This window comes from Agelaius phoeniceus, chromosome 1 (assembly GCF_051311805.1).
Source record: "Agelaius phoeniceus isolate bAgePho1 chromosome 1, bAgePho1.hap1, whole genome shotgun sequence".
NCBI classification, from domain to species: Eukaryota; Metazoa; Chordata; class Aves; order Passeriformes; family Icteridae; genus Agelaius; species Agelaius phoeniceus.
Window position 1 is genome coordinate 153,138,494 of NC_135265.1, and position 24,137 is coordinate 153,162,630.

Here is a 24,137-nt window from a genome sequence, read left to right on the forward strand (position 1 = left end):
GAATGGTTAGAATTTTGATCTGGAAAATGCCAGTGGCATGCTGGTATTCTGTGTCAGCCATAGTGTGCCCAGAAGGACCAGGGCATTTCTTGTCCTTCTGTGCTGGGCACTGGTGTGGCCACACCTCGAGTGCTCTGTGCAGAAGTGTGCCAACATTAAGGTGTGATTAGTCAGAGATGCCTCTGTGTGAATTAAGGTGCTCAGGAGATCATCTACAAACATCAACAGCTGGGATTTTATTGAACAATAAATGTGGGGTAGAGAGATAGAAAGGGGTAGGAAATAGGAGAGAGGGAGAAAATCAGGGATTGAGTAGGGAGAGGAAGAGTTGGCTTGGAGGGTTATAGGGAAGAGCATGGCTGGAGTGGGGAGCTGAAGATGTCTGATAGAGGACAGTCCATGATGTTTGCTGCCAGCAGCATCCCTTTGGTCCTTTGCCCTCCCTGCGCTTCGCTGTACTGGGCTCCTGGTGCTTCGTGTGGAGCTGAGGACACCAGGTCCATCATGAGACTTAACACCTTTGTCCAGCGCGTGTTGCAGGTAGCCAGGGAGGCATTTTCCTAATTGCCATGTGAAAAGAGAATGGGTTTTCCTTGATTTACCCGAGATGCTGAGGCCCAAGGAGCATTTCTCAGCTCTAAATGAGGAGGCCTGCAGCAGGGTGGGGATGCACCACACAATGCAGCCTGGGCCTCAAGTCAGCTTCTCTGGGATTATACAATGTAGCTATGTCACCCTTCCTCAGCCGGCTCTACCTGACGAGGCTGCATTGCCGCTGGCTTGGGCTGAGGGGCTGGGGCCGGCAGCTGGACCTACCTTTGGCAAGTGGTTGCCTTGGCCACCATCCACCCATCCATCCATACATGCCGCCTTTTAATCTCCCTGGAGCCGTTCCCTCTGAGACCTGCTGCTGTCCCTGGGAGCTGGGTGTCCCCAGGGTGAGCCCCAGCATCTTTGGCCATCGTCCTGCTGCTGGCCCCGGGCTCACTCCTCTGGCTGCCCCCTGAGGCAGCTGAAGGAGAAAAGGCGGCGCAGAGCCCGCCGGGCCCTCTTGGCCATGGAGCGCCATGGCCGTGGGGCCGGGGGCTGCGGGACGGCTGTGCTGCCAGCGGGACAAGCAGGAACGCTGCGTGCCAGGGGCTGCACAGGCACCGGGCAAGCTCCTGCCGGCGGCTCATCCCCGCAGGGCTTTTCCTGGGGAGGGGCGGCCTGGGCACAGCCAGCCTCCATGCCTGCAGCCTCGCCCTTGTCCGCCAAATCAGCAGGCGAGGGGCAACCCGCAAACACCTTTGGCTCTTCTGGCAGTGCCCTGGAGAGAGGCTCACTGTGGCCCTGGTCACTGAGGTCGCTCTCCGGAGAAGTAGGCCCTGGCTGGAACTCTTCTTCTTGCGGCAGGATGGACAACGGGCTCTCTACCTCTCTGTCCTTCTGTCCCAAGGCTTATTCTTGCTGCGACCTCTCCATGAACTCGTTCAGAAGACTTTCCAGGGACAGCAAATCCTCAGACGCAGACCCCGAGTCTACCACCAGCTCAGGAGACACAAGCTCAGAGAGGCTTTGTGTCTCTACTTTGGCATCTTCAGTCACACTGCAAGTGCTGAGTGGCACCGAGGGGTCTGCATGTGGTTCCAGGCTGGCACTTGATGCGCCCCGGTGGTCACAGCCGGATGTCATGGGGCTTTCTGCACTGCTCATGGAGGAGAATTGTCTCCAAAGAGCTCTGCATAGAGTTTCTCTTCCAGCAGCCTCTCCAGCGCCTCTCTCCTTCTCCGCATTATTTGGAGCCTAGCATTAAGTGCCATGCACATTTGCCTGTAAAGCGCAGCGTGTTCGTCTGTCCCACAAGCTTCCGTCTCCTCACCAGAGACTCCAGACACAGGAGAAGCTGAGAAGTTTGAGCTTTCCTCAGGGTCTGAAGTGAGGAGGGCATTGCTGCGGCCCTCGTCCCAGGGATCTCCAGCCAGGGCACAAATTCCTTCTTCTACCTCGGCCTCTTTCCGCAGCGAAAGCGACATGCTCTGCAGGTTGCTGTCCCGCTCCTCTGCAGCCTGCATTTCTGGGAGCTCTTCCTCCTCCTGCATTTCCTCCAGTTCTTTTACAGGAGTGTCCCAGGGCTGCAGGTTTCTGGAGGCAGGACTCTGCTCTGTCTCCTGGGCAGGGCACAGGCGCTCAGAGCACTTGGCTGCCTCTCCTGTGGAGCCTGGGGTTAAGAGGCAAGCACCGGGCAGCTCCTGATGCTCTACATCCATCTCTTGGATGGCATTTGCCTGCTGATGGGTGCAGCTGGATACCGTGGACCCGTCTTCTAAAATGTGTGGGCCCAGGCCTCCATAAGGGCCTTTGAAGGTGTTGCCACCATGGCCTGCCTGCACCTCAATCAGCTCCTCCATCTCAAAGCGTCCCAGCTGCTCCCAACCTGGCCGGGCCCCAGTGCAGAGCGGCACGCTGCGTGCAGGTGTCACGGGTTGCAGGTGATGGCCCTGCCTTGCCAGTGACCCCTGCCAGAGCCCTTCCATCCTGTTCTCCAGGGAAGGTGTTCGCTGGACTCTGCCCGCAGCCACAGTGCCCCATGGAGTAGGTGGCACACGCTCTGGCTGGCCCCTGGCCATGGGGCCCAAAGCACGAGCTGTGCCTCTGGGAGAGGACCCAGAGGAGGTTGCTGCTGCTGCTGCTGCTGGCAGAGGGGGCAGCTTAACACTGTCAGAGGCTGCTCCCACAGCACATGCTGTGCCTCTGAGAGAGGATCCAGAGGCGGCAACTGCTGCTGTCAGAGGGGGCAGCTTAACGCAGTCAGTGGGTGCTCTTGGGCTTTGCCCACTGAGCTGGCATGGAGACGCCAGAGTCAAGTGATGGCCGTGGAGAGGCACCATGTCCGACACGGACAATCTCCGCGGCCCTGTGACACGGCTCAGGGGCACTGAGTGCCCGCCCTCCCTGCTGCCCCTGCCTGTGCAGGACATGGTGGGGCTCCGTGATGGGATGGGGAACAGAGTGGGCCTGTCCCCAGGGATGGGTGTGATGGTCGTCCAGGTGACCTGAGGTGCTGCCTGTTGCTGCTTGGGGGTCACCTGTGGGAAGCCGGAGGAGACCCGGGATGGAAGCGGCTGTGTGAGCACAGTGTCCCCCACGTGCCTGCAAGCCCGGGCCTGGCCCCAAGGCCAGTGCTGGCCACAGCAGCCAGGCTGGGCCGGGTTCCCAGCTGGGCTCGCTGCCTCTGGGCCATTGCTGGGCCCGGGCTGTCCCAGTGCAGGCCCTGCACAGAGCGTGGCCTGCTGCCAGGCCTAGCTGTCTCTGCCCCAGGGCTTCCCCCACGTCCCACTGCAGGCTGTCCCTCCTTCCCCAGCCCTCACCTGTTGCCGCCGCCGGTACAGCAGTGGCTGCCCGTCACGGGGTAGGCCATGGGCATTCGCCTCTTGCTTTTTTGACATTGTGGCAATGCTCTGATGAGCGCTGGCCACAATCTCCCAGGTGAGCTGCTGCCTCCAGAGAAGCTGCTGCCTCCTCACAGAGCTGCTCTCCCGGGAGTGGCCACTGCAGGGATTGGCAGCCCCAAGGCTCATGACATGCACCCACCTCACAATGGCCTCTGGGCACGATGTCACTGTGGGTCACAAAGGCCTGGTGGGCATGGCCGCCCTTTCTCCCAGAGGCCTGATTGTTTCCATCCTGATGCCCCTCGACACAAAGGCCTTTTTAATGTCTTTGCCCCTGAACTTTTCTTCCACTTGTTCCTCTTTTCATGTCCTGCAACTCTCTCTTGTCCCACCTTCTGTTCCTCCTCTAAAAACACCTAAGTAAGCCCTGTGCCAAAGTGCCAAATTGCTTTGCCCACCCACATCTCCATGTATCCCAGCCTTCAACCTTGAGCCCAGGTAGAGAGATCATCAGAAAGGAGAGAGCTCCATTTGAACTTCATCTAGTCACTACTTTCAATGTCTATAAACAGCGTGTCTTTGAAAAAGAATTATAAGGAAATAAAGCCAAGGAACATTTCCATTCTGTACTTACTCTGGAGTTTGGGGCGAGTGAGTATATTGTTGATTCAGGACTACGCCAGTGGCATCCTTGTCTTCTCTGTCAGCCATAGTGTGGCCAGAAGGACCAGGGCATTTATTGTCCTTCTGTGTTCGGCACTGGTGTGGCCATACCTCGAGTGCTCTGTGCAGAAGTGTGCCCCCATTAAGGTGTGATGTTCCAGATTGCAAGGCAAGATGTATTCCATTACCATTTGTATGGCAGTTGTCTTTTGTCAAGTGGGTAATTTCCCTTATCTCCCTCTTTGAGTGACCACAATAACTCCTCCCTCTGAAGGGGCCATCTGTTGGTAACAGACTATTGAATGTCACTGCATGACTGATAAGAACTATTACATCCCATTGTGAGGTGCTCGGCTCTGAGGGAGGAGCCAAGCATTTCTACCCAGATATGATCCAGAGGTTTTGAGACACCAGTGCGGTTTTCTCCACTGGATTCTCCAGAAGAACAGCAGCTGCCTCTTCTTCCACTGGATCTTTGGAGGAAGAATACATCCTTCTCTACAGGACCCCCTGCTCCAAGAGAACCACCCGTGACACTTCAGGAGGACTGCAGCCACGTTTCCAATTGGACTGGTACCCACAACCTGACCAACAGGGTGTCAGGTTGTGTTCTGACACTGTCAGTGTTGTTCTAGTGTACTGCATTACTGCATTGTTTATTTAATCTTTGATTTTTTTTTTTGTTCCTTATTAAAGAACTGTTATTTCCTGCTCCCATATTTTTTGCCTGAGAGCCACGTAATTTAAAGTTTATGGCAATACAGAGGGGTGGGGTGGGTTTACATTCTCCATTTCAGGGGAGGCTCCTGCCTTCCTTAGCAAACTCCTGTCTTTCCAAACCAAGACATGTGATTAGTCAGAGATGCCTGTGTGTGAATTAAGGTGCTCCGGAGATCATCTACAAACATCAACAACTGGGATTTTATTTACCAATAAATATGGGGTAGAGAGATAGAAAGGGGTGTGAAATCGGAAAGTGAGAAGGAAACATAGAGAAAATCAGGGATGGGGTAGGAAGACTGGGCTTGGAAGGTTATGGGGAAGAGCACGGCTGGAGTGGGGAGGTGAAGATGTCTGATACAGGACAGTCCAAGAGGTCTGCTGGCAGCAGCATCCTTTTGGTCCTTTCTCCTCCCTGCGCTTCTCTGAACCGGGCTCCTGGTATTTCTTCTGGAGTTGAAGACGCCAGGTCCATCACCTGGAGTTCACACCTTTGGCCAGTCTGTGATGCAGATAGCCAGGGAGGCATTTTCCTAATTTCCCTGTGAAAAGAGAATGGTTTGCCTTGATATACCTGCAATACTGAGGCTCAAGGAGCATTTCTCAGCTCCAAATGCAGCCTAGGCTAAAGTGAGTTTCTGTGGGATTATGGAATGTAGCGCTGTCATCCTTCCTCACAAAACTCTCCCTGACCAGACTGCCTTGCTGTTGGCCTGCGGTGAAGGGCTGGGGCTGCAAGCAGTGTTATGAATATGAACAAGGCCAAACTTTCTCTGGAGAAAAAGGTTCTCTTCGTTAAAATAGCTGCAAGGAACGGAGTACCCAGAATAAGCCCAGGCACCCACACAGCAAGCCAAAACGAGAACAGTGCACTAACCCCAGGTGCACTGGCTTCTCCCCAGAAAACAGTATCCAAAAAGAAAACCCTCGACGCAACCGAACTCCCCCCAATTTATAGCCCCCTTGGAATCCAGGATTGGTCCATTATAGATCCGCATGGTGATTGGTCCTTTTCCAGGCTTCTCATTGGCCTTTAACGCCGTTCATTCTGGACCAATGGTCTCTGAAGGGCTTCGAATGATTGGTCAGATCTTCCATTCAATCCCTCTCTGACCTCGCCTTGCCCCTCCAGACCATTGTGCCACCAAACCCGGGACCGTTCACCTAAAATATTCTAATCAGCCCCCCCATCCCGATTAACATAATACAATTAATAGACCATAATTAATACAATATAATTGAACTATACCTTAATTGAACATAACTTTTATCTATAACAGCAGGACCTACCTTTAGCAAGTGGTTGCCTTGGCCACCATCCACCCATCCATCCATGCATCCCATCTTCTCAACCCATAGGGCCGATCCCTCGGGGACCTGTCGCTGCCCCTGGGAGCTGGGTGTCCCCAGGGTGAGCCCCGGCACCTTTGGCCATCGTCCTGCTGCTGGCCCCGGGCTCACTCCTCTGGCTGCCCCCTGAGGCAGCTGAAGGAGAAAAGGCGACGCAGAGCCCGCCGGGCCCTCTTGGCCATGGAGCGCCATGGCCGTGGGGCCGGGGGCTGCGGGACGGCTGCGCTGCCAGCGGGGCAAGCAGGAGCGCTGCGTGCCAGGGGCTGCACAGGCACCGGGCAAGCTCCTGCCGGCGGCTCATCCCCGCAGGGCTTTTCCTGGGGAGGGGCGGCCTGGGCACAGCCAGCCTCCATGCCTGCTGCCGAGGCCTCGTCCGCAGCATCGGCAGGCCAGGGGCAACCCGCAAACCCCTTTGGCTCCTGGGGCGGTGCCCTGGAGAGAGGCTCGCTGTGCCCCTGGGTGCTGAGGTTGCTGTCCGGAGAATTAGGCCCTGGCTGGAACTCTTCTTCTTGCGGCAGGATGGACAACGGGCTCTCTACCGCTCTGTCCCTCTGCCCAGCCGCTTCTTCTTGCTGTGACCTCTCCAAGAACTCGTTCAGAAGTGTTTCCAGGGACAGCGAATCCTCGGAGGCAGACCCCGAGTCTACCACCAGCTCAGGAGACACAAGCTCAGAGAAGCTTTGTGTCTCTGCTGTGGCATCCTCAGTCACACTGCAAGCGCTGAGTGGCACCGAGGGGTCTGCCTCTGGTTCCAGGCTGGCACTTGATGAGCCCCAGTGGTCACCGCCGGATGTCATGGGGCTTTCTGCACTGCTCACGGAGGACGAGATGTCTCCAAAGAGCTCTGCATAGAGTTTCTCTTCCAGCAGCCTCTCCAGTGCCTCTCTCTTTCTCCGCATTATTTGGAGCCGAGCATTAAGTGCCATGCACATTTGCCTGTAAAGCTCAGCATGTTCGTCTGTCCAACAAGCTGCCGTCTCCTCGCCAGAGACTCCAGACAAAGGAGAAGCTGAGAAGTTTGAGCTTTCCTCAGGGTCTGAAGTGAGGAGGGCATTGCTGCGGCCCTCGTCCCAGGGATCTCCAGCCAGGGCACAAATTCCTTCCTCTACCTCAGCCTCTTTCCGCAGCGAGAGCGACACGCTCTGCAGGTTACTGTCCCGCTCCCCTGCAGCCTGCATTTCTGGGAGCTCTTCCTCCTCCTGCATTTCCTCCACTTCCTTTACAGGAGTGTCCCAGGGCTGCAGGTTTCCGGAGGAAGGGCTCTGCTCTGCCTGCTGGGCAGGGCACAGGCGCTCAGAGCACTTGGCTGCCTCTCCTGTGGAGCCTGGGGTGAAGATGCAAGCACCAGGCAGCTCCTGATGCTCTACATCCATCTCATGGATGGCATTTGCCTGCCGATGGGTGCAGCTGGATACCGTGTACCTGTCTTCTAAAATGTGTGGGCCCAGGCCTCCACAAGGGTCTTTGAAGGTGTTGCCACTGTGCCCTGCCTGCACCTCAATCAGCTCCTCCATCTCAGAGCGTCTCACCTGCTCCCAACCTGGCTGGGCCCCAGTGCAGAGCGGCAGGCCGTGTGCAGCTGTCATGGGTGGCAGGTGATGGCCCTGCCTTGCCACTGACCCCTGCCAGAGCCCTTCCATCCTGTTCTCCAGGGAAGGTGTTCCCTGGGCTCTGCCCGCAGCCACAGTGCCCCATGGAGGAGGTGGCACACGCTCTGGCTGGCCCCTGGCCATGGGGTCCACAGCACGAGCTGTGCCTCTTGGAGAGGACCCAGAGGCGGCTGCTGCTGCTGCTGCTGCTGGCAGAGGGGGCAGCTTAACGCAGTCAGTGGGTGCCCTTGGGCTTTGCCCACTGAGCTGGCGTGGAGGTGCCGGTGTCAAGCGAGGGCCGCGGAGAGGCGGCAAGTCCGACACGGACAATCTCTGTGGCCCTGTGACACGGCTCAGGGGCACTGAGTGCCCGCCCTCCCTGCTGCCCCTGCCTGTGCAGGACATGGTGGGGCTCCGTGACGGGATGGGGAACAGAGTGGGCCTGTCCCCAGGGATGGGTGTGATGGTCGTCCAGGTGACCTGAGGTGCTGCCTGTGGCTGCTTGGGGGTCACCTGTGGGAAGCAGGAGGAGACCCGGGATGGAAGCGGCTGTGTGAGCACAGTGTCCCCCACGTGCCTGCAAGCCCGGGTCTGGCCCCAAGGCCAGTGCTGGCTACAGCAGCCAGGCTGGGCCGCGTTCCCAGCTGGGCTCGCTGCCTCTGGGCCATTGCTGGGCCTGGGCTGTCCCAGTGCAGGCCCTGCACAGAGCGTGGCCTGCTGCCAGGCCTGGCTCTCTCTGCCCCAGGGCTTCCCCCACGTCCCACTGCAGGCTGTTCCTCCTTCCCCAGCCCTCACCTGTTGCCGCCGCCGGTACAGCAGTGGCTGCCCCTCACGGGGTAGGCCATGGGCATTCGCCTCTTGCTTTTTTGACATTGTGGCAGTGCTCTGATGGGCGCTGGCCACAATCTCCCAGGTGAGCTGCTGCCTCCAGAGAAGCTGCTGCCTCCTCACAGAGCTGCTCTCCTGGGAGTGGCCACTGCTGGGATTGGCAGCCCCAAGGCTCATGACATGCACCCACGTCACAATGGCCTCTGGGCACGATGTCACTGTGGGTCACAAAGGCCTGGTGGGCATGGCCGCCCTTTCTCCCAGAGGCCTGATTGTTTCCATCCTGATGCCCCTCGACACAAAGGCCTTTTTAATGTCTTTGCCCCTGAACTTTTCTTCCACTTGTTCCTCTTTTCATGTCCTGCAACTCTCTCTTGTCCCACCTTCTGTTCCTCCTCTAAAAACACCTAAGTAAGCCCTGTGCCAAAGTGCCAAATTGCTTTGCCCACCCACATCTCCATGTATCCCAGCCTTCAACCTTGACCCCAGGTAGAGAGATCATCAGAAAGGAGAAAGCTCCATTTGAACTTCATCTAGTCACTACTTTCAATGTCTATAAACAGCGTGTTTTTGAAAAAGAATTATAAGGAAATAAAGCCAAGGAACATTTCCATTCTGTACTTACTCTGGAGTTTGGGGCGAGTGAGTATATTGTTGATTCAGGACTACGCCAGTGGCATCCTTGTCTTCTCTGTCAGCCATAGTGTGGCCAGAAGGACCAGGGCATTTATTGTCCTTCTGTGTTCGGCACTGGTGTGGCCATACCTCGAGTGCTCTCTGCAGACGTGTGCCCCCATTAAGGTGTGATGTTCCAGATTGCAAGGCAAGATGTATTCCATTACCATTTGTATTGCAGTTGTCTTTTGTCAAGTGGGCAATTTCCCTTATCTCCCTCTTTGAGTGACCACAATAACTCCTCCCTCTGGAGGGGCCATCTGTTGGTAACAGACTATTGAATGTCACTGCATGACTGATAAGAACTATTACATCCCATTGTGAGGTGCTCTGCTCTGAGGGAGGAGCCAAGCATTTCTACCCAGATATAATCCAGAGGTTTTGAGACACCAGCGCAGTTTTCTCCACTGGATTCTCCAGAGGAACAGCAGCTGCCTCTTCTTCCACTGGATCTTTGGAGGAAGAATACATCCTTCTCTCCAGGACCGCCTGCTCCAAGAGAACCACCCGTGACACTTCAGGAGGACTGCAGCCACGTTTCCAATTGGACTGGTACCCACAACCTGACCAACAGGGTGTCAGGTTGTGTTCTGACACTGTCAGTGTTGTTCTAGTGTACTGCATTACTGCATTGTTTATTTAATCTTTGATTTTTTTTTTTGTTCCTTATTAAAGAACTGTTATTTCCTGCTCCCATATTTTTTGCCTGAGAGCCACGTAATTTAAAGTTTATGGCAATACAGAGGGGTGGGGTGGGTTTACATTCTCCATTTCAGGGGAGGCTCCTGCCTTCCTTAGCAAACTCCTGTCTTTCCAAACCAAGACATGTGATTAGTCATAGATGCCTGTGTGTGAATTAAGGTGCTCCGGAGATCATCTACAAACATCAACAACTGGGATTTTATTTACCAATAAATATGGGGGAGAGAGATAGAAAGGGGTGTGAAATCGGAAAGTGAGAAGGAAACATAGGGAAAATTAGGGATGGGGTAGGGAGAGGAAGAGTGGGCTTGGAAGGTATTGGGGAAGAGCACGGCTGGAGTGGGGAGGTGAAGATGTCTGATAGAGGAGAGTCCAAGAGGTCTGCTGGCAGCAGCATCCTTTTGGTCCTTTCTCCTCCCTGCGCTTCTCTGAACCGGGCTCCTGGTGTTTCTTCTGGAGTTGAGGACGCCAGGTCCATCACCTGGAGTTCACACCTTTGGCCAGTCTGTGATGCAGATAGCCAGGGAGGCATTTTCCTAATTTCCCTGTGAAAAGAGAATGGGTTTGCCTTGATATACCTGCAATACTGAGGCTCAAGGAGCATTTCTCAGCTCCAAATGCAGCCTAGGCTAAAGTGAGTTTCTGTGGGATTATGGAATGTAGCGCTGTCATCCTTCCTCACAAAACTCTCCCTGACCAGACTGCCTTGCTGTTGGCTTGCGGTGAAGGGCTGGGGCTGCAAGCAGTGTTATGAATATGAACAAGGCCAAACTTTCTCTGGAGAAAAAGGTTCTCTTCATGAAAAGAGCTGCAAGGAACGGAGTACCCAGAATAAGCCCAGGCACCCACACAGCAAGCCAAAACGAGAAGAGTGCACTAACCCCAGGTGCACTGGCTTCTCCCCAGAAAACAGTATCCAAAAAGAAAACCCTCGACGCAACCGAACTCCCCCCAATTTATAGCCCCCTTGGAATCCAGGATTGGTCCATTTTAGATTCGCATGGTGATTGGTCCTTTTCCAGGCTTCTCATTGGCCTTTAACGCCGTTCATTCTGGACCAATGGTCTCTGAAGGGCTTCGAATGATTGGTCAGATCTTCCATTCAATCCCTCTCTGACCTCGCCTTGCCCCTCCAGACCATTGTGCCACCAAACCCGGGACCGTTCACCTAAAATATTCTAATCAGCCCCCCCATCCCGATTAACATAATACAATTAATAGACCATAATTAATACAATATAATTGAACTATACCTTAATTGAACATAACTTTTATCTATAACAGCAGGACCTACCTTTAGCAAGTGGTTGCCTTGGCCACCATCCACCCATCCATCCATGCATCCCATCTTCTCAACCCATAGGGCCGATCCCTCGGGGACCTGTCGCTGCCCCTGGGAGCTGGGTGTCCCCAGGGTGAGCCCCGGCACCTTTGGCCATCGTCCTGCTGCTGGCCCCGGGCTCACTCCTCTGGCTGCCCCCTGAGGCAGCTGAAGGAGAAAAGGCGGCGCAGAGCCCGCCGGGCCCTCTTGGCCATGGAGCGCCATGGCCGTGGGGCCGGGGGCTGCGGGACGGCTGCGCTGCCAGCGGGGCAAGCAGGAGCGCTGCGTGCCAGGGGCTGCACAGGCACCGGGCAAGCTCCTGCCGGCGGCTCATCCCCGCAGGGCTTTTCCTGGGGAGGGGCGGCCTGGGCACAGCCAGCCTCCATGCCTGCTGCCGAGGCCTCGTCCGCAGCATCGGCAGGCCAGGGGCAACCCGCAAACCCCTTTGGCTCCTGGGGCGGTGCCCTGGAGAGAGGCTCGCTGTGCCCCTGGGTGCTGAGGTTGCTGTCCGGAGAATTAGGCCCTGGCTGGAACTCTTCTTCTTGCGGCAGGATGGACAACGGGCTCTCTACCGCTCTGTCCCTCTGCCCAGCCGCTTCTTCTTGCTGTGACCTCTCCAAGAACTCGTTCAGAAGTGTTTCCAGGGACAGCGAATCCTCGGAGGCAGACCCCGAGTCTACCACCAGCTCAGGAGACACAAGCTCAGAGAAGCTTTGTGTCTCTGCTGTGGCATCCTCAGTCACACTGCAAGTGCTGAGTGGCATCGAGGGGTCTGCCTCTGGTTCCAGGCTGGCACTTGATGAGCCCCAGTGGTCACCACCGGATGTCATGGGGCTTTCTGCACTGCTCACGGAGGAGGAGATGTCTCCAAAGAGCTCTGCATAGAGTTTCTCTTCCAGCAGCCGCTCCAGTGCCTCTCTCTTTCTCCGCATTATATGGAGCCTAGCATCAAGTACCATGCACATTTGCGTGTAGAGCTCAGCGTGTTCGGCTGTCCAACAAGCTGCCGTCTCCTCGCCAGAGACTCCAGACAAAGGAGAAGCTGAGAAGTTGGAGCTTTCCTCAGTGTCTGATGTGAGGAGGACCTTGCTGCAGCCCTCGTCCCAGGGATCTCCAGCCAGGGCACAAATTCCTTCCTCTACCTCGGCCTCCTTCCGCAGTGAAAGCGACACGCTCTGCAGGTTTCTGTCCCGCTCCCCTGCAGCCTGCATTTCTGGGAGCTCTTCCTCCTCCTGCATTTCTTCCAGTTCCTTTACAGGAGTGTCCCAGGGCTGCAGGTTTCCAGAGGAAGGGCACTGCTCTGCCTGCTGGGCAGGGCACAGGCGCTCAGAGCACTTGGCTGCCTCTCCTGTGGAGCCTGGGGTGAAGATGCAAGCACCGGGCAGCTCCTGATGCTCTACATCCATCTCTTGGATGGCATTTGCCTGCTGATGGGTGCAGGTGGATTCCGTGGACCTGTCTTCTAAACTGTGTGGGCCCAGGCCTCCATAAGGGTCTTTGAAGGTGTTGCCACCATGCCCTGACTGCACCTCAATCAGCTCCTCCATCTCAGGGCATCTCACCTGCTCCCAACCTGGCTGGGCCCCAGTGCAGAGCGGCACGCTGCGTGCAGCTGTCACGGGTGGCAGGTGATGGCCCTGCCTTGCCACTGACCCCTGCCAGAGCCCTTCCATCCTTCTCTCCAGGGAAGGTGTTCCCTGGGCTCTGCCCACAGCCAGAGTGCCCCATGGAGGAGGTGGCACACGCTCTGCTTGGCCCCTGGCCATGGGGCCCACAGCACGAGCTGTGCCTCTGGCAGAGGACCCAGAGGCAGCTGCTGCTGCTGCTTCTGCTGGCAGAGGGGGCAGCTTGACACTGTCAGAGGCTGCTCCCACAGCACGTGCTGTGCCTCTGAGAGAGGATGCAGAGGCGGCAGCTGCTGCTGTCAGAGGGGGCAGCTTAACGCAGTCAGTGGGTGCCCTTGGGCTTTGCCCACTGAGCTGGCGTGGAGGTGCCGGTGTCAAGCGAGGGCCGCGGAGAGGCGGCAAGTCCGACACGGACAATCTCTGTGGCCCTGTGACACGGCTCAGGGGCACTGAGTGCCCGCCCTCCCTGCTGCCCCTGCCTGTGCAGGTCATGGTGGGGCTCCGTGACAGGATGGGCAACAGAGTGGGCCTGTCCCCGGGGATGGGTGTGATGGTCGTCCAGGTGACCTGAGGTGCTGCCTGTGGCTGCCTGGGGGTCACCTGTGGGAAGCAGGAGGAGGCAAGGGATGGAGGCGGCTGTGTGAGCACAGTGTCCCCCACGTGCCTGCAAGCCCGGGCCTGCCCCCAAGGCAGGTGCTGGCAACAGCAGCCAGGCTGGGCCGGGTTCCCAGCTGGGCTCGCTGCCTCAGGGCCATTGCTGGGCCTGGGCCGTCCCAGTGCAGGCCCTGCACAGAGCATGACCTGCTGCCAGGCCTGGCTCTCTCTGCCCCAGGGCTTCCCCTATGTCCCACTGCAGGCTGTCCCTCCTTCCCCAGCCCTCACCTGTTGCCGCCGCCAGTACAGCAGTGGCTGCCCCTCACGGGGCAGGCCATGGGCATTCGCCTCCCGCTTTTTTGACATTGTGGCAATGCTCTGATGAGCGCTGGCCACAATCTCCCAAGTGAGCTGCTGCCTCCAGAGAAGCTGCTGCCTCCTCACAGAGCTGCTCTCCTGGGAGTGGCCACTGCAGGGTTTGGCAGCCCCAAGGCTCATGACATGCACCCACGTCACAATGGCCTCTGGGCACGATGTCACTGTGGGTCACAAAGGCCTAGTGGGCATGGCCGCCCTTTATCCCAGAGGCCTGATTGTTTCCATCCTGATGCCCCTCGACACAAAGGCCTTTTTAATGTCTTTGCCCCTGAACTTTTCTTCCACTTGTTCCTCTCTCAGTGACCTGAAGCTCTGTGTTGTTCTACTTTCTGTTCCTCCCCTAAACATCCCTAAGGCAGCCCTGTGCCAATGTGCCAAATTGCTTGTTTCTACCCTGCCCAGAATGGGTTCCCCTGCCCTCCTCCAGCCTCTTTTTGAAAGATCATCAAGAAGGCAAAAGCTCCATTTGAACTTCATCTGGTGGCTACTGTGAGACGGTATGAAGTGTGTTTTTAAAAGCCATCTATAAGAAACTATGGCCAAGGAAATTTCCATTCATTATTTCATAATGAGGTGGTCGGGGAGGTTAGAATTCTGGTCAGGAATATTCCAGTTGAATCCTGGTATTCTGTGTCAGCAATAGTGTGGCCAGCAGGACCAGGGCATTTATTGTCCCTCTGTGCTGGGCATTGGTGTGGTCATACCTCGAGAGCTGTGTGCAATAGTGTGCCCCTGTTAAGATTTGATTTGTGAGAGATGCCTCTGCATGAATTGAGGTTTCTTCTTGCTCACACAGTTGTGCTGGGGTCTCATAAATTTTGGCAGAGGCAAAGGTGATCTTGTCTGGAGTCCTGGATCTAGTGACTTCAGACTTTGTGGGATGGGAAGTCTTGGTCAGAATTAGGGCATTTCATTCTCACAATCATTATGTGGTTTGGCTTGGAAGGGTTTGAGAAACCATCTTGTTGCAACCCCCATATTAAGGCAGGGATTCCTTCCACTATCCCAGGTTGCTCCAAGCCCTGTCCAACCTGGTCTTGGACACTTCCAGGGATGGGGCATCCACAGCTTGTCTCTCCAACCTGTACCTTTGCCTCACTGCTCAATAAATCCCAATACTGCAGGACAAGGGGGAATTATTTTCCAATTGAGATGGCACCTTTCAATTAGATATTAGGAAAAAATTCTTTACTGTGAGGGTGGTGAGACCCTAGAACAAGTTTTCCAGAGAAGTTGTGGATCTGGAATGCAGATTGTGGAACCTAGTCCAGTAGAAGGTGTCCCTGCCCATGGCAGGGGGCTGGAACTGGATGATTTTTTAGGTCTCTTCCAATCCAAACCATTCCATGGTTCTGTGACTCTGTGACATTCGCTCTGTCCTTCTGACAGTCACACCTTCTCCTAAACTGGGATTGCTGTGGCTCATCCCCTTCCCACTGCCCGTCCTCTCCTTCCAGCCAGCCCCCAGGGTGACACAGCTCATCCCTGAGCTCGTTATCTTCAGGTATAGCTCAATAATTAACAACCCTCACAGGAACCAGGGCTGCAGTCAGACTGAGGCTTCCAGTCAGTGCAGGAGGAGCAGGGCTTGAAGTAAAAGGACTTGTAATTAATGTCCTCTACAATATGCAAATGAGATTTCCTTGTCCTTAGACCAAAGGTAACTAAATTAGTCAAACCAAAAGGGAAGAAGAACAGGAGACAATGTTTAAATTAGAGAGCAGAGGGAGGATGATGCTTTTATTCCACAGTAATTTAGATTACAAATCCACTCTCCCCTGGACCAGTGAGCATTTCTGTCTGCTCAGTTGCCTAATTTGTGTTTGGCTCAAAGGAAGAAGTTATTTTGTTTAATTATTTTTTTCTTTTCCTCTACAACTCAGAAAACCTGGAATAGAAACAGCTCTGGGAAGGAACAGCCAGGAAAGCAAAGCAAGACAACACAGCAACAATCACTGAGGTAATCACTGAAAGCAAACAGGAGCTCCTGGGATTCTCCCAAATAAAAGGTTTGGGAAAAGTCTTGGGGCAAGGGCAAAAAAACCCACATTTTGCAGCTTGAATAAATTCTCTTTTCTCCTTACAGGAGGATGGAGGATGGGGTGAGTTATTCTCTCAGGAAAGTAATGGGTGGATGTGTATAAGTGCCACTGGAAAGGGAGAGAAGGTACTTAGAGACACTCACAGGGATAAAAAAAGGCAGAAAATAGAAAGACTGGGATGTGATGGACACACAGTGGGGTCCTTAAAGAATGAAACTGGTCCTCTCTGGCTTCATGGCACTTCATGGCCTCATCTCTGATTTCATCCTCCATGACTTCAGAAGCCTCCCTGGCAGCTTCAGGGTCAATCTGTCTCCTCAGACTCAACTGCAAAACACTGGAGAACCACAGACCTGCAAATCCGTCTTGCATTCATGCAGTTTTTTTCCATCCATTGAGTTCCAGCATAACCCGCTGCTAAAACTTGCAAAAAAACTGGGGTGAGGATGCTCTGGCCCATTGAGATGGGTTTTATCTGGTCAGATGTTGACAAATTCCTCCAAATACATGACTGGAGGTGAGGAATTGAGGGAATTATTTTAAGGAAATTGAGGGAATTTGGGATTTTTATGAAACTGGGCACCTCGTTGTAATGATACTAGGGAAGATGAATCAAAAATGGTTTAAAAACTGAATTTTAGTGATTTTAGTGTGTTGCAGTCTGTCTCTAAAGTACAAGGGGATAACATAGAAACAGGGGATCCTATGATCATTTAGGTTGGAAAAGACCTTGAAGGTCATGAGGTCCAGCCCTTAACTCAACACTGCCAAGGCCACCATGAAACCATGTCCCCAAGAGCCACATACACCTACACATCTTTTAAACATCTCCAGGGACGGTGACTCCACCACGTCCACGGGTAGCCTGTTCCAGGGCTGGACCAGCTTTTCAGTGAAGAATTTATTCCTGATGTCCAGTTTAAACCTCTCCTGATGGAACTTGAGACCATTTCCCTTCGTCCTGGAGAAGAGACCAACACTCACCTGCCTGCACCCTCCTGTCAGGGAGTTGTGCAGAGCCAGAAGGTCCCTCCTGAGTCTCCTTTTCCGCAGGCTGAGACCCCCCCAGCTCCCTCAGCTGCTCCTGGTGCTCCAGACCTTTCCCCATCTCCATTCCCTTCTCTGATCACACTCCAGCTCCTCAATATCTTACCTGCCATGAGGATTCCACACCCCACACTTGGGTGATGTGTCCCAGTGTCACACTTCACCTAGGAGATCACACTCCTGGTTTCTCCCTCTGATTTTGTAATATAGATCCACAAGTTTCTCTTAGGAAATTTTCTCCTTTCTTTGGCACTTTCTGGGTGATGTCCCTGTTCAGAGAGCTCTGTTTTCCTTCCAGCCAGGAGACAGGACAGGCTGAGGCTGAGGAGGGCTGGGCTTGAATATAATTGTCTTTATTGAGCTAACCTGATGTTTGATCTTTCTCAAATCACTTGCCCTTTCCATAATTCTGATTTTCTTCCCTGTCTCCCCCTGGACTTACTGCTGGGGTTGTAACTCTTTCAAGGGAGGAAATCAGCTGTCTTTATTTTCCTATTTCATTCCATATCTGCTTTTTCTCCAGGGCCAATTTGTTGTTTTTTTCTGAGGCTTTCTCTCCACACAAGTCACTGTGCCTGCCTTGCCCACTAGATGTCATGAAATGCTGTGGATGCTCTCAGAGCTGTGGGCGAAGGGGACTTTTTAGCTGCTTGGTAGCAAATTGCTGGAGTTCCTCCCTGGCCATCTGCTTTTTTGGAGGTAGCCCACTCAGCTGGGAACTGTGAGCAAAAGCATCAGCTGCCGCCAGCACCGTCCTATTTTCAGCTCCAAGGAATCACGACTGTTGGCTGCACTGCCAGGAACAGCAGCTCCTGGCATTTGCTGGGGGTTGGTGAGTACAGGAGAAAACCCAGAGGGAGAAGGGTTTGGCTTCAGCTGACCCACAGTTAGGTATGGACAACTCTGCAGCTCTTCCAAGTCTTCCTGTCTGCTGCAGGAATAAATTTCTTCTCTTCATTTCCGAGCTGCTGGAAGGAGTAGTTGTGCTGGAAGAAGTTGTGCTTGGGATTGGTGGAGACACCTTTCTGGAAAGGAGAAATATGAAGTTTATGGGCTGGAGATGTGACTCATCCAGAGATGCAGGCTCTCCACAGCTTCATATACAAAGGTCTTCAGGGTCTAAGCGTTCCTTAATAGATTTTGGAAGCTTTCCTTCTTTTTTAGAAATTTCTTTTTATTTTTCAGAGATTTCTTTTCATTTTTCTTTCATTCTTCATGTGATTAGTTACCATTTATCTCTTCTATTTTCAAGAACTCTCTTCTGTTAGGACTGGCCTGCAGTCAGCAGGGTTCAAGTGGGGGTGGGGGGGGATATTTTTCATTTGTTGCTTGACTGGAGAAAAAGTGATGATTAATGGAAGTGGTTGCTTATTTACCAATGTTTTATTTCTTTCCCTGTAAAGGAAAAGAGAGGGAGAGGATTTCAGCTGAGGGGTTTTCAAGATGGAATTAATCAAGTTGCCCCCAACAGAGGCAACATTTGCTAAGCCAATTTTGTGAATATTTAGACATCATCCCACAAAATTCAGGGACAGATTGCTGAGGGACATCCTGTCACCACAACAGGACACTTTTGTCCCTCTCCCTCACACACAGCTCTGCTCCAGGTAACCTTGTTCCCATGGAAAATGTTGGGATGACCCTCTTTATTCCTGAAGCTCCACATGAAGGTGCCACGTGAGTGAAAAACCCAAGCACATCTTTCCAGAAACTCGTGTTAACAGTTCAGCAAATGTCGGATTTTTCTGAGCCAACAGCTTGTCAGGCCCAAATAAGACTTCCACATTTCCAGTATTGGAAGCAAAACTCTCAGGATGTTTTGCAAAGGTATTTTTTTCTTGCCAACCTCTCCCTGTTGGTGTTCTGGCCTAGTTTGTAAGTTTGATTAGGCCAGACAAGTCCCAGGAGGTGCCAGGGATGTGAATCCCTGGTTTGAGGGTGGAAAGGAGGGTGAGACTTTGTCCATATGGACCAAATCCCTTCTAAAACACTTTGATTCTGGGATTAAGAACATGTGTCAGCTCTTTTATGTGGTCTTCTAGACTGGGCCTGCAGCTGTAGAGATTCAGCAGCAGAGAAAGTGAAGAGGGAAGAACGGAAGATGGCAACAAAGATGATGAAGGGACTGGAGCATCTTTGTTATGAGACCAGGGTGAGAGAGTTGAACATGTTCAGTCTCAAATAAAGTGACTGAGAGGGAACCTCATCAATGTCCAGTGATATCTACAAGGAGGGGTCAGAAGTTGGACCAGGCTCTGCTCCATGGGGCCCAGCAATAGGAGAGGAAGAACAGGCAGGAAATGATGCCCAGGGAGTTCTACCTGATCATGAGGGAAAATTTCTGTCCTGTGCAATGACCAAGCCCTGAACAGATTGTCCAGAAGGGGTGTGGAGTCTCCCTCACTGGACACATTCCAGAACCATCTGGACACAATCCTGTGCCAGGTGCTCTGGGATGGCCCTGGTTGAACAGGGAGGTGGGAGCAGATGACCCCACTGTGATCACTTCCAGCCTGACCCATTCTGTGATTTTTTGAGAAGAGACTCCTGTTCTAGGGCAGACAGTGGCTGCTGAGAGAAGAAAGGCTTCCCTTGCTGCATTCTGGGGAAATCACAATTCCCATTGCTTGACAGGTGAGAAAAACCTTGAGAAATATGTGGAAGGTCAAAGAAGGTCTGAGCTTCATGGGGAAACACTTGAAACCTCTGTTCCCCTACCTGAAAGTGCCTTTGGAGTCCTCTGAAGAGAGATCTTGCCTTGCCTTGCCCAGAGAAGCTGTGGCTGCTCCATCCCTGGAAGTGTCCAAGACCAGGTTGGATGGGACTTGGAGCAATCTGGGATAGTGGAAGGTGTCCCTGCCCATGGCAAAGGGAATGAGATGATCTTTAAGGTCCTTCCAACCCAAACCATTCCATGGTTCTGTGACCCCTGCAGAGTGACAAAAACACCAGGAAGACAGAGCTGGCCAGCAGGACCCTGGTGGCTGGGATTATTCGGGGTGACATCTGCCAGCAGCGTGGATGACCCCGTTTGCTCCAAAAGCAGCAGCAATCTCCACAGGTCCCACCTGTCCCGCATCCGTCCCTGTGCTCCCTGCTGTCATCCTCATTCTTCCCGAGCCGATTTTCCCTGGTTTTGTGTGCTTTGGAGCCAGGAGAGGGCAGCAATGCTCATGGACAGACACACAGTGCTGCTGCTGTCCCCGCTCCTCTCCGAGGGTCTGGCAGCGACACCCCAGCGCCCTGGTCACGTTCGGATGGACAGCACTCTACACAGGTGCCTCTGTCACTTCAGGCTCAGGTAAATCCATGTACAAAACTTTTTTTTTTCTTTTTTCTTTTTTTTTTTTTTTTTTTTTTTTTTTTTTTTTTTTTTTTCATAAGGAAACCTCTTCTGCAGCTGAGATTCTGGATACTTTTAAGCAAGTGGTTTTGACTTAATGGCACTTTTTGATGGGCACTTAAAGCCCTCCATAGCTTAGAAAATTCAAGAAATGAACACCCTTTCTCCACCCAGCCTCGAGTAATAAATGAAAATAAGAGATTTCTGAAATAGTTTCCCTTAATAAGCATTGATTAGAGTCACAAATCTCTTCCAAGCATCTCTTCCAAGTGGGAGCCTGCATCCAATGTGGACACATCAAAAAATTTCCATCTCGAGATACAAAATATTTTATTTATTTCTTTTTACAGGAAGAACAATCAAACACTGAAACAACCTGACCAGGGATGTGGTGGAGTCCCCAGTCTTGAAGGGTTTCAAGCCCCATCCCTGGAAGTGTCCAAAGGCCAGGCTGGAAAGGATTCTGAGCAACCTGGTCCAGTGGAAGTTGTCCCTGCCCGTGGCAAGGGGCTGAAACCAGAAAATCTTGGAAGTTCCTTCTGAACCAAACCATTCCATGGATCCATGAAGATGAAATTGGACAAAGTGTTAGACAACCTCATCAAGGATTCCTTCTCACATGGGGAATGAGAGCTATGACCTCTTCCAATTAAAGATCCTACTTGCTGGACATGGGATGGGGACATAAGATCCTGGAGATGTCCCCCTAGATAAGTGACCTTTAGTGAAGGAGGTCTCTTCAAGGTGCCTGACCTTGGAGTGAAGCTCTGCCCTCGTTCTTTGCAGGTGGTGGCTGCCCCAACCCTCCAAAATCTCCTTCTGAGTCCATGACTTATCTGCCATGATGAGCAAACTTTCCTTCCCCTTCTCCTTTCCCAAGCCAGAATGAGCCAAAGCATCGTTTGTTTTAACAATAGATAGAGCAAGAGAGATCCACAGGCATAAAACCTGAGCTGTGGAGCTGTGCCAATCCAAAGGCAGGAAAGGTGAGAGGGAAATGGCAAATGCCTCATTGATTTCAAAACTGCTACACGATCCTGCCTGGGAGTCTGTGAAGCTGTTAAAAAAAAAGCCTTAGAAGGACGGCGGTGGTGTTGATGGGGAGTTGGCAGCTTCCTTTGTGCCGGCTGTTTATTCTCATACAAAGCAATCCAAATGTGGAATGTTTACCCAATGGAAACCCCTCGGCATTGTGTTTCCCCCTTGGAGCCTCGCACAGCTCATTCCTCGCCAGCTGGAGCTCTGAGAAATACCTTTCTTACTCACCCATGGCCACCCACACCCAGATGCCACCCACACCATGCCTGAAGGAGCTCCAGGAACAGGGATTGACCAGGATGACTTTTAAGCCAACACAGAAGCCCCCGACTTGCCCTCCTGCCCTTTTTCTCCATTTCTGCCTTTAAATTTATAAAAGACACAAGGCACATTGCTTTGATGGCGGGTTGATACTCTATTCCCAGGTGTTTGATTCCCTTCTCTGCTACTGATGCCTCCCAGGGCAAAGGGTCATTGTCATTAAGGCCACATCCTTGTGACGGGCAGTGTCGACACAGACTTTGAATTTGTAGTGCCAAAATCTCCTCTGTCTCTCTAACATGGCCCATTAGCCAAGGCTCAAGACTAACGATTTCCCATCAGCCAGGAATGTGGGCAGAAGCAGCTGATAATTATAGAAATCCTGCAACTCTTCCCTTACAAGCTCAGGAAATCCTTCAGCAGGATAAAGTTAAAAGGGATGCTGAAGTTTTCATCTGTAATGATACAGTTATAAGAGTTCCATGTAAAATCCCCTAAAATGGGGTTTTATAGAGAGCTATAGAATCATAGGATGGTTTGAGCTGGAAGGGACTTTGAATGCTCTGAGCCCTCTCTTCCTCTCCCTGTGTAAATATCACCTCTCTTCTCCTGTGAAGACCCTCATGAAGACCCTCACCCCTGTTCAGGGCCATGGATTGTTACCACCCAACCTCCTTAAAATATCACAGAACTGGTGAGGGTTGGAAGAAACCTTAAAGATCCAGTTCCAGCCCCCCAGCATCTGTTACATAAAGGGTGAAATTTATTTTGCATGTCTTTCTCTTTCTCAGATATATTTTGTGAGCCACTCCTGCTCACTCTGGAAGATTTGTTGCTTACCTCAATTTCCCTTTCTCTTGGAATGAAATCTTTCTTTTAAATTGAAACTGAACTTCCTCAGCCCTGTTTCTGGACCCTGAAAAGTCCTGCTGTTCCCCTGTTTCCACCTTCAAAGGGAAGAGACGACCTTGCTCAGGTCCTCTCTGGGGAGTTGCACTGAGCTGTGGAGGAGGGGAAAACCTCGTCGCTGCAGCAGCCATCAGCTCATGCATATGCCACTGTCAATTCATCTAAAGTCTGTTGGACAAATTCCAGCACTCTGCAGGGAAAGAAAAAAATAAAACAAAGAGAAAGAAATAAAAAGGAGCTGGCAGAGATAATGGGATATGCCAGAAATTATTGTATCTCTTTTTTATTCTGATTCTCGAGGTTCTTTGGGGTTTTTACCTCCTTCATTAAGCTGGTGTTTGGTATTTGCATTGGTTAGGCCCACCCTAAGCTAATTATTAATCTCTTAACTAATTGTTAACTTAGCTGTAAGTGAGGATAGAGAGAACTCTGAGCCTTTTCACAGAATTATTACATTTGGAGAAGACCTCTGAGATCACCAAGGCCCATCACTGACCCAGCACTGGGTTCACCACCACACCATACCCCTGAGCCACATCCACACACCTTGGAACACCTCCAGGGACTGGTGACTCCAGCACTTCCCTGGACAGCCCATTCCTATCCTTGACCACCCTTTCACTAAAGAAATTTGTCCTAATATCCCATCTGAACCATTCCGGGTGCAATTTTAGGCCATTTCTTCTTCTCCTATCTCTTTTTAACATGGGAGAAGAAACCAACCCCTACCTGGCTGCACTCTCCTGTCAGTTCCAGAGTTCCAGCTGTTCTTTGCTTCCTAAAGGAAAATCTTGGATGCCCAGAGAAATGCTCCACACACTAAAAGGACAAACTCAATGGAAAACAATTTCCCAGGAATTTCAGGATGCAGGGGGACAGGTTCCATGGGTCAGGATGGCCGAGCGGTCTAAGGCGCTGCGTTCAGGTCGCAGTCTCCCCTGGAGGCGTGGGTTCGAATCCCACTCCTGACAAATCCTTTGCTGGCCTGAGCCATCCCACAGGGAATTCTGCTGCCTCTCTGTGCAAGAGAGAGTCCTGGAAATCTCCCTGGTTTTGTCCCAGCGATCTGCACCCACCATTGGTTGCTCATGTTGTTCATGTTTATAGAGAGTGTCCCTCTCGCTAATCAACACCTGGTGTAGGTGGGGTTTTATTTTTCCATAGGATCCACCTGGCTCAGGTGGAATTTTGGCTTTTCTGGTGTTTTACAGGCACTGGGCCTGCTGATGAAAAGTGGGTCTCAATTGTCTCAGGGGGGAAAAGAGTTCTGATATATGAGTTTTGGGGATGATGGAGGGCTTTAAATGAAGTTTGAAGGGGAAGGGGATAAACCCAGGCTCTGTGGGTGAGCCCAGGGGCACCATGCCACTGTTGGGATTGAAATCCATCTGCTTGGAAGGCTCTACAGAGGGTCCTGGACAGGCTGGATCAGTGGGCTAAGTTCAAAACATGAATAAATGTGGCACGTTGTGCCATGATTCAGTGGCCATGGTGGCATTCAGTCAAAGGGTGTGATGATCTAGGGGGTCTTTGCCAAACCTATCAATTCTGTGGTTCTTAAACTCAGAAATCCTCTTCAAACCTAAACAAGACAACAAGGAAAAGAAAAATAAAAAGCAGCAGCTGCAGCAGTTAAACCCAGAACAATCTTTTTACTGCACCATTTTTTCCCTAATGC

General features: G+C 52.5%; 1 non-coding gene across 1 annotated transcript; it reads left to right on the forward strand.

Annotated features, from left to right (window-relative positions):
- The first annotated feature begins 23,347 nt into the window (after window positions 1–23,347).
- TRNAL-CAG (transfer RNA leucine (anticodon CAG)) lies at window positions 23,348–23,430 on the forward strand. Its single transcript has one exon. It is a non-coding gene; the product is annotated as a tRNA-Leu (tRNA).
- The last annotated feature ends 707 nt before the right edge of the window (window positions 23,431–24,137 follow it).